Genomic DNA, 11,084 nt, shown 5'->3' on the forward strand with positions numbered 1-11,084 from the left:
ATGCAAGGACAGTGACGCACTGTGAGAGGCTGTGCACAAAAGGCCCAGGGCTGCAGAGAAGACTTCATCAGGACCAGTGCACAGAACTATCCAGCCTTCCAGCTTCATTTCCTCTGCTCAGAAAATAGCGTTCTAAAAGGGTTACCTGATGCCAATAGACTGAAATAATTTTAATGATGATAATTGTTGTGATCATGGTATTTTACAGCTGAGAAACCCTCTATAGAAATCAGTTCATTATTATCCTGGATGGGGGAGTATGACCTTTCCTTTCTTTTCTTTTCTTTTCTTTCTTTTTTTTTTTAATTTTGAGGTTTAATTGACATAGGACATTATATTAGTTTCAGGTGTACAATATAATGATTTGATACTTGTATATATTTGAAATGATCACCACAATAAGTCTAGTTAACATCCATCACCATCCATAGTTGACAGAATTTTTTTCTTGTGGTGAGAATTTTTAAGATCTATTCTTTTAGCAACTTTCAAATATACAATACAGTATTATTAACTATAGTCACTATGCTGTACATTACATCCCCAGGGCTTATTTATATTATAACTGGAAGTTTGTACATACGTATTGACCCCCTTCACCTATTTTGCCCACCCCCACCTATGGCAACCACCAATCTGTTCTCTGTATCTATGGGTTTGGTTTTTTTAGATTCTACTTTTAAGTGAGATCATACCGTTATTTGTCCTTCTCTGTCTGACCTATTTCACTTAGCATAATGCCCTCAAGGCCCATCTGTGGTGGCAAATGGCAAGGTTTCCCTTTTTTATGGCTGAATAATTTTCCATTGTGTTTATATACCACATCTTTATCCATTCATCCATCAATGGACACTTAGGTTGCTTCCACATCTTGGTTATTGTAAATAATGCTGCAATGAACATAGAGGTGCAGATATCTTTTCGAGTTAGTGTTTTGGTTTTCTTCAGATAAATACCCCAGAAGTGGAACTTCTGGATTGTATGATAGTTCTATTTACATTTCCTTTATATATTTTGGTTCCCATTGGCTATGGGCTTTCATCAAGTTGATTTCTCTGCCTCAAACAATGCTACATGGCTTGTGCAAGGGTCAACAATTTGGTGAAGGAGGTAAGGACTGGGGCAGGAAGGAGAGAAAAGGACTTTCCAGCTCAAGTATTCTTTACTCCTAAGACTGTTATGAGTGCAGCATAGGGTCATCGATTTCTGTCCATACTGGGGACAAGTGGAATTTCTTTGTGGTTCATCCATCCATCCATTCATTTAATAAACATATATTAAATGCTCACTTTGTGCAAGATCTTGGAATAGAGAGGTAAATCATACCCACAGTGACACTTTGGAAGAGAGAAACAGATCAGTAAGTAAATGCATATAAATGGAGAGAGCCTGTTTTCACCTTACAACCTCCCAGCCCTGAGATAAATGCTTTTGCCATTTTCATCAGAAGGAGGGAGAACACAAGCTTAGAGCTTTCCGTTTCCTCACCCACTCAAGTGAATCGAGGAGGGCCTCAGCATTCTCTAAATGATGTGCTGTCCAAACATATAAGCCGAGGAATGGGGTAAAACTCAGTGGAATTAATGTGAGCTGGGTTCCTGGACTTTTTCCATTTGCTTTAAAAGGTCAGCAAGTTTAATGTGGAATACGTGTGGGGAAAGATGAGCTTTGGGCAAGAATGAAGGAAAGATTCAAATACTATCCAAGGTGGATGAAAGGAACTAGCTGTGTTTTATCTTCAAAGAGGCCATGTAATTGGGGTCCGCAATTATAACGGGTGGGCGTGATATGTCTGCCAGCCTCACACATCTGTTTAGTGGCAATTTGAATCCTGATGGCGTCTAACCTGGCTCGGGCAATCCTGCCCCCCAGTTCATGCCTATTATCCTGCTGTAGTTATTAACAACACGCTCTTTTTCTCTCAAAATGTCCTAAGTTAGAAGGCAAATTATGTGGCCATGGTAGTAACTCAAGAAGCGAAAGTCAAGCCCCATCTGCATTCCTCATGGAGAAGTATGACCAAAATATGTTTGTTATTAAAATCTTTCATGTTAACATTTTACTGGTGTGGGAAGTTGTAAATCTGCTGGAAATAATAAGGTCCAACAAACATTGTTTCCGCAGGGCTTGTGTTAAGAGAGTAAAGGAGACAGAAAAATGAATAGGATAGAGGCCTACTCTGGAAGAGTTCATGGACTGACAGAGGTGACACAGAAAGAATAATGTGTGCTTGAGACACTAAAGGTTTACATCCCTAGAACTAAAACGCTGGACCAGGAAGGGACCTGGGGATAATCTTACCACCTCACTTTACAGATGAGGATGCTGTTTGCCCGGGTTCACATAGCCTTTAGGTGTGGAAATGGGGGCTTTGCCTGGGACTGTCCTTGTTTATGCCTATTGTCCTGGCATAGCTACTAATAGCATCCCCTTTTGATCTCAAGAGTGTCCTGGTTTAGATGATAAATGATATGGTTCCTCTACTGTAGGGAGCAGGGTTTCTTGACTCTGACCAGTATTTCTCCACTGTGGCACTACTGACCTTTGGCACTGGATAACTCTTCATTGTTCACGGGGCTGTGTCCTGTGCATTGAAGGATGGTTAGCGGCATCCCACTCAAGGCCAGTAGCGCTTCCCTCCCAGCTGTGACATTAAAACTGCCTCCAGACATTGCCAAATGTCCCCTGGGAGGCATAATCACCCTGGTTGAGAACATCTGCCCTAGACAGTGACCTCGACAGTGGTCAGGCAGACTTTACCAGGTTGCCACAAAACTCTAAAATATAACCTACCAAGAGTACTTTTATTTGCTTCTTTTTTTTTTTTTTTTTTGAACTGTTCGTATGACAACCTCAAGGAAACTATTTAAAGCAAATGCTTTAATGGGAAGATATTTATTTCAAAAAGCCCTCAAGCAGAATTATTGTTTTCCAGGTAAATTAATATTTTCTGTGAACAGAATATCCTCCTACACAAAGGGTATAGAATCTGAAATGTTGGTGCACAACTGTGCAACAGATTAAAAATCATATGGATTGCTATTTTAACCTGTTGCCCAAGTGGAAAACAAAAAGGAGAGAGGATAGTAAAATTATTTCTATAATACTTGGAACCTACTTTTAAAGTGATATTTCTGAGTATTTTTTTAATAAACAGGGAGAGACAGTGCTGCCCCAAACTGTGAAATTGGTATTCTTCTCATATACCCCACTTTCACTCCTTCTCCTATATTCTCTCCAACTTGGAATTATTATATTAAATTTTACCATAATGAAAAAGACTTACCTGTTCTCAAGAATAGTTTATTGATTCAAGCAATATATACTAAGTGGCTCCATGCCAGCCTGCTCCAGTGCTGGAGATGCATTGGTGATCCCTAGTCACTGCCCTTGAGATGCTCAATGTCTAATGGGAACTCATTCATGCACAGGTGGACTTCAATGATAACATTTAGTGCATTGTGGTTCTCAGACTTGAGTGTACATCAGTATCACCTGAAGGGGTTGTTTCTGATTCACTAGGTCTGGAGTGGGGCCCAGACAAGTTCTTCAGTGATGCTGATATTGCTGGTCTGGAGACCACACTTTGAGAACCATTGGTTTTATCTCAAGGATATTTAGGCTTCATTAGCATTCAGGAGCACCCAGGCAGGGTGGTAACCTGGCTTCTTTGGCTTCATCTTCCTCAAGTCTCCCCTCCCTGTCTTTGCCCCTTTCCTTCCTCTTTTCATTTCCCATTTCACTTCATGTACCCAGCATTCTCATGCTCCCTTGACCCTCCTCTACCAAACATTGCTGTTAAGGAAGAATTTTACATCAAACATTAGGGTGGCATTAAGGCAATGTCTTACCTTTTCTAGGGTAATTGGCATTAGGACATATCCCTGCTTATGAAATGGGACACAGTGTGTATGTCGACTTTTTAGGACTGATTTAGGCAAATCTCCTCTATATAGGAATCTTTGCTGCACTGGACCTGTTGGTATAGTTGTTACACACACATCAAGGGGTCTCTGCCCTATGATACACATACACACAAGCACCAAACAAACAGCCACCTGTATAGTGAGGGTGTGATTGTTAAGGCACCTTCAAGTCCTGATCTTTTATGATGATTTAAGCAAATCCAGGGTCTGGGTAAACCTTGCTGAAGTGTCAGGATTGTCCTCTCTCTTGTTTAGATGCTAATGACACCCAGAAGACCCCACCACCAGCACCATCACCATCACCACTTTATTCATACCTATCAGTTGGCAAGAGAGCAAAACATGTATCCACCCTCCTACTTACTGGGATTATGAAAATTAATCTAAATATGGAAGTATGTGCAGAATGAAAAATTTTAAATGACATCTTGACTTAAGGAATATTATTAAAGTTAAGTCCTCTCGCATTCAAAGTAATCACTAGGTATTAACAATAGGAAGAAATACTTCCTTTTTAAAATTTTGATGGTTGTTTTCTATTCACCCCCAAATTACTGGGGTTAATCTTTGATAAAAAAGGGAAAGAACCTACGAGTTCTTCTAGTGTGTGAAGTTGAGGGAAATTCAACATGAACACTCAACCTACCAATGAGTTTGTAACAGGTCATGTGTCTATTCATCTGGGTTAATGTCATGTGCAGTTAATGACTGACGAGTCTAATTGGTTCTTGATCTAGTTAACTTTTAGCTTAATGGTTGGATCTGAATCCCAATTAGAGCAGTGAGTAGAAAATAACATATGTGTAAGCGTTGTAACCAGTGAATTTGAAGAATGAGAAAGAAAGAAAAAAAGCAAATGCTTTTATCTCTAGAAAAGTGTGGCACAGGCAGAAATTGTCTTACTCTCTCCCATTGCTCCACCTCCACTCTAAGGAGAAGCAGAGAGGAGCTTTGGTGATGAGGGGACAGGAAGGGAAGGAGGAAGACAGTTTCTACTTGGCCTAGAGATTATGTTTCAGGAAAGATATTTGTGTATTACCCTGCATTTCCCCTTCATATTTTATTTTATTTTATTTTTTTAAACATCTTTATTGGAGTATAATTGCTTTACAATGGTGTGTTAGTTTCTGCTTTATAACAAAGTGAATCAGTTATACATATACATATGTTCCCATATCTCTTCCCTCTTGCATCTCCCTCCCTCCCACCCTCCCTATCCCACCCCTCTAGGTGGCCACAAAGCACCGAGCTGATCTCCCTGTGCTATGCGGTTGCTTCCCACTAGCTATCTATTTTACATTTGGTAGTGTATATATGTCTATGCCACTCTCTCACCCTGTCACATCTTACCCCTCCCCCTCCCTCCCCTTCATATTTTAAAAAGTCCTACCCACCCATCCTCTTACCATCTGACCATTCTAGAAGCCAGATACATAATGATGATGCAGACCTAGCAGCCTGCTAAAAGCAATACTGGGTACAGGTTCTGGACATATTATTGGTAGCCTTATCATGCTCTGAAACTGTTTGCAAAGCTACCAAATATTTAAGGGAGGATGAACTGTCCAATCAGAATGAGTTGAAGTATCCTAGAACAATAATGATAATAATATCAACTGCAGATTATAAGACTTCACTGTGTATTCCTTTTTTGATAAGTACCTTTTACCCCTTTGGCTCCTCAGAGTATTACACTGAAACATTGTGATACATGGAGAGGCTGAAAGCATAGTGAGTACACCAATTAGGAATGCATTTGGCTGCAAGTAACAAAACTCAACTTCTAAATACCAGGCAAAGTGTGAAACCCTTTTCAAATATGGTTTTTATCTTTATAGCAACCCTGCAAGATAGGTTTTTTTTTTTTTAATAAGCACAGAGCAGTTAACTAACTTACCCAAGGACCAATCTTAAAATAATAGCTTTGCCTGGTATTTTTCAAATCAGTATAAGTTATAACATTGCTTGAGAATATCAAAACTTCTAAATCAATACAGAAAACTCAGGATTAATTTCTATGTCACCTGATGAAATGCTCAGATGGGCAAGTTCCTAAGTGGAACAGAGGCCCAGGGACAAGGTTATTGTTTAGTTAGGGGTATCCATGAGATGTGTATTTTGTAATTATTACAAGTGGATACCGGAAGGTAAAGATTGCTTAGAGGTAGGGGTGGTTGAGTACAGGGGTCACATGTCCCATATGTGGTAGATATCATCGATTGTCTCAACAACCCTTTCCAATAGCTTTCACCCTTGCCCTCTTTTGTTATAAAGGATATAGAGCTTGAAACCTTATTTTCTAATGAGATATAAGTGGACATCTACTTAGGGTGGTTCTGGGAAAGTTTTGCTTTCTGAACATAAGTAGAGACTGTCAGCTACCATGGTCCTCTCTCCTTTCTCCCTGCCAGGAATGTAGACTCGACATATTAAGCTGCACCAGCCATCTTACAACCACAAAGACAAAAGCCTGTGCACTAACAATCATGGAGCAGAAAGAGATAAAGAGCTGGGTCTTTGATGATATCATCTGTCTCAGATTGCCTGCCTTTGAACTGCTCGTCACATGAGAAAAATGAACTCCTATTTGTTTCAGCAACCGTAAGTTGAGTTTCATGTTATTTACTGTTGAATGCATTCCCAACTGACGTCCCCTCCATGGGATAAGCCTCACCTTCCCTCATAATGTTTTAATATAATAGCCTGACTAACCAAAGGAAAAAAGTATTGTACCTGTCAGAAAAATGATAGAAAGTGAAGCCTTGTAATGCATGTAATCAGCTTTGTAAATTGTAAATCATGCTTGCAAATTGTGAAACATAAGTTTCTATTTGTCTACGACAGTATAAGAATGATAAATGTATAGAAACAGACAAAAAGAAGAAATCAACCTGTAGATTAGACTATTGTTCAGCATGTATTTATTCCTTCCCACCCTACTTCCCCAAAACTCCATGGGAGAAGTGTATTGCCCTTCCACATTGATGTTAGACTTGGCCACGTGACTTGCTATGGTCAATGGGTTGTGGGCAGAAGTGACCGCCATAGTCTAGGCCTTAAAGAGATATCAGGTGTTTCTGCTTTACACTCTTACATTTCTGTCATCACCATGAGAAGAGCATACCTCGAGTAAGCTGCTGGTCTAACGAGGATGAGAGATGTATGGAGCAGAGATGAACTGAACCCATAGCCTAGAGCCAAGCCCAGCCAAAATCTAACTGACCCCAGGATGCATGAGTAAGAAGTAAATATTTGTTACTGTACATCACTGGGTTTTTGAGGGGTGTTGTTATGCAGCGTTAGTGTGACAATAGCTAACTGATACACAACCCAGATAGCATAATCTCACAAAATAAACTATAGTTATTTTAATTTTTTAAACAAATATTAGTGTTGTAATGACCTATAATAACATTCTAAGTGGAACCCAATTTATTAACAAATAAAAAGCCAACATTTACAAAGACATATTTTTATGCAATAAATTAAGTATTTATTTGCTTAATCCCATTACTTCAGGAATTAGGCATCTCCCTAAATTTAGCCAGTTAAAGTAGGTGTTCTGTTTTTTCCTCACCGAAACTTTAGCTTTATTCTTTCGATCTGCTTCTGTCCTTCTTCTGTTAGTTATGCTGTGATCAATAATACCTACTCTTTAAATTTTTGTTTAACTAGATCAAAGAAAGCCTCTCTTATAAAACAAACAGAAACAAACTATTGAACAGAGAAATGTTTTCTTTGCTTGAAAGTAATATTTGTTCTAAATTCTATCTGTTATCTATTATTGTGTAACAAATTACCCTAAAACTTAGAGGCTTAGAACAACAGTAAACAATAAGCAGTCTCAATACATTAGGGATTCAGGAGTGGTTTGCTGGGTGATTCTGGCTCAGGGTCTCTCATGTGGTTGCAGTCAAGATGTCATCCAGGAATGTACTTCCAGGAATGGCTTCACAGGGGCTGGAGGATCCACTTCCAAGGTGGCTTACTCAAGGCTCTTGCCACGTGGACCTTGCCCATTGGGTTGCTGAGTGTTCTCATGACACGGCAACTAGTTTTCCCAGAGCAAGAAATCTCGAAAAGCAATGTCTCTTATGACCTAATTTGAAAAATCACACTCTCTCAGTTCCACAATATCCTATTGGTTACACAAGTCAGATCTGTTAAGTGTGGGAGAGGACTACACAAGGGTGTGAGTACCAGGAAGCAGGATCGTGGGGAGCCCTCTTACAGGCTGGCTACCACACTTTCTAATATACATTTTCTTTTTTCTAAAATAAATTTATTTATTTATTTTTGGCTGCGTTGGGTCTTCGTCGCTGTGCGCGGGCTTTCTCTAGTTGCGGTGAGTGGGGGCTACTCTTCGTTGCGGTGCACGGGCTTCTCATTGCGGCGTCTTCTCTTGTTATGGAGTACGGGTTGTAGGCGCGCAGGCTCAGTAGTTGTGGCGCACGGGCTTAGTTGCTCCGCGGCATGTGGGATCTTCCCGGACCACGGCTCAAACCCGTGTCCCCTGCATTGGCAGGCGGATTCTTAACCACTGCGCCACCAGGGAAGCCCTCTAATATACATTTTCAATGCAGTCTCTCTCAGACTCGTCCAAGCATCTTCTCAAAATGGATTTACAGTTTAAACTCGTGGTTCTCAACGCCCCTTCCTGGGGACATTCAGCAATGTCTGGAGACATTTTTGGTCTCCTGGCATCTAGTGAGTAGAAGCCAGGGGTGCTGCTAAACATCCTATGAATGCAAAGGACATTCTCCCCCCAACAAAGAATTATTCAGCACAAAATGTCAATGGTGGTAAGGCAAAGAAACACTGCATTTAAACTACTACAGTCTGTTAAAATTTTAAACACTTTCCCCTTACAAATCCTTCAATATATCATATAAACACTGCTTTTCGTTTTCAGTCGGGTATAATCAGATTAAGCAAAATCGAGTTATTATAGTGCATGATCAAATTGCAGGTGCACAACCAAAAGGGAGTGAGCCGGAGAAATGAATTTGGCCAGGAAACACACACACACACACCCCTCCCCAGAAGAGCTGGAGTCGAGGGAGAGCTTTCCCTTTTGTGTGATATACTTGCTGAATTTGCACAAAACAGCACCAAATAATTGCTATTTCATTTGAGAACTCCCTGCCAACAACTAGAAACAGCCCTAGCTAGGTGACGCTGTGAATCCTGAGATAGTCAACTGGGCATTTTAAAGACAAGCAGAAGAAGAATAAGAAAGTGAATTCAGTAGTTTTATTGACAACTTAGAGCTTATAGAGCTTTTTCTATAACTCTTGACAAGTCTTCTTTGCATCCAAGGTTTGTTTGAGTGCTTAAAAGGGGCTAAGATAATACATTCACAACACAGTAGCTTGTTCTGTCAGAGACTGATCTCCTCCTTCCTTAGAAGCCGGGGAGGAGTGATTATTAAGCAGACTGCTAGATTTGGGACAGCCTCAGGACTCTTTGTGCTCACCAACAATTAGGGAGATAAAGAAGATTAGCCTGAACTCTAATCTTCCTTGAACAAACCATGAAGAACTGAACTGGCTTCTGGGCAATGTTCAGAGCCACTGGGACAATGGGAAAAAGTCAGATTACACCAGATCCCCTAAGTGTCTCTAAGCTAGAACATGGGTAATCGTTCTTAAAAAAAGGAAAAACGTTAATGTATCTTTGCATTGAAAGTTCCACTACTTGATGAATATATATGCCTATATTCTTAAACTTATACGATTTCATAAATAACTATAATATATACAATACATATATTCCCTCTCTCTCTCTCTCTCTCTCTCTCTCTCTCTCTCTCTCTCTATATATATATATATATATATAATGATTTTTTTCTTTTCCACATGGGAAGCCATGTGAAGCATTGGGAGGGGAGGAATAAAGTAATTCTTAGAGATTGGGGAACGTACAATGAGAGGAAACCATTATCTCATTCCCCAGTTTGGCATCTGGTTCAGCAGCAGGGGTGGGGATGGGGGTGGAGAGGGAGAGAGAAAGAGGTGGAGGGGGAGAGAGAGGTGTTACCTTATAAGGAAACAGGATCATTGAAGATGTGATTGAGCTAAGGATCTTGACAGTATCACTGGGCTGAAATCAAGGTGTCAGCAGGGTGAGACTCTAGGGATGGTCCATTCCTCGTCTCTTACAGCTTCTGGTGGCTGCTGGCTTCCCTGGTTTGTGGCTGTATCACTGCTATCTCGGCTTCTGTGGTCACATTACCTTCTCTTCTTTCATCTGTCAAATCTCCCTCTACCTCCCTCTGCATATGATTGCATTTAGTGTCCACCCTGACAATCCTGGATAATCTCTTCATCTCAAGATCCTTAATTTAATCACATCTGCAAAGATCTTGTTTCCATATAAGGTAATATTTACAAGGTTCCAGAGATTAGGACCTGATATATTTGGGGGGGGGGGTGGTATTTTTCAGCCTACCACACCCAGTATCTTGTTTCACCCCTATTCCTTCCAAGGTTCAGCCCTACACCCTATTTATACACACACACACACACACACCTCTTTCTCTCTCCATCTCTTCTCCTTTTCTTTCTTGATAGAGCTAGATGAACCGAATCGTTAGTCTTCATTAGTCTGGCGGGCTCAGCTCTGTGTATGCATTCCACCTGTAGTGGCAGTGCTGGTGGTGGAGTAGGTTTTTGTATATTCTTCTAACGCAGCAAAGAAAAGGAAGAAAAACAAAGGAGAAAGTTAACTTTCCATACTGCAAAAATGTTAAATAGTGTTATTTTGCTATGTGAAGAAATTACATGTTATAGTCGAGACGTTGTTATAAAAAAACGAGTACAGAGATATCTTACCAGGGAAGAGGCTAATGATCGCTGGTCCCCAAAGGTAAGCCTTGATTCAACCCTTTTGGCTGGAATTCCATAAGCCAAAATATAAATGCTTTGCAGGAGTCTAGAAGATGCTGACCCTTCTTCCCCTCACATCTGTCTGTCCAGGAGACATACTTATTTTTAGTCAGTAAAGAAACAAGGAGTTCTTTCTGAAACTTTTACTTTGAAAGTCAGAAATTAAATGTATACTATTTATCTGAGGATCAATTCTGCACTTTTCATGTGGCTCTTTAGCTATGGTTGAAAGACTTTCTATTGCTCAGTGAGTGTTATTAAATACAGAACT

General features: G+C 40.2%; 1 long non-coding RNA gene across 1 annotated transcript in view; it reads left to right on the plus strand.

Annotated features, from left to right (window-relative positions):
- The window catches only part of LOC309619985, a 222,440-nt gene extending 211,953 nt beyond the window's left edge, over nucleotides 1-10,487 (plus strand). The window contains exon 3 of the long non-coding RNA XR_014239338.1: nucleotides 6,338-10,487. This is a non-coding gene — a long non-coding RNA (uncharacterized lncRNA). The remainder of the gene's footprint in view (nucleotides 1-6,337) is intronic.
- The last annotated feature ends 597 nt before the right edge of the window (nucleotides 10,488-11,084 follow it).

The sequence above is a fragment of the Balaenoptera borealis genome, assembly GCF_965194805.1.
Source record: "Balaenoptera borealis genome assembly, chromosome: X".
In the NCBI taxonomy this organism is placed as follows: Eukaryota; Metazoa; Chordata; class Mammalia; order Artiodactyla; family Balaenopteridae; genus Balaenoptera; species Balaenoptera borealis.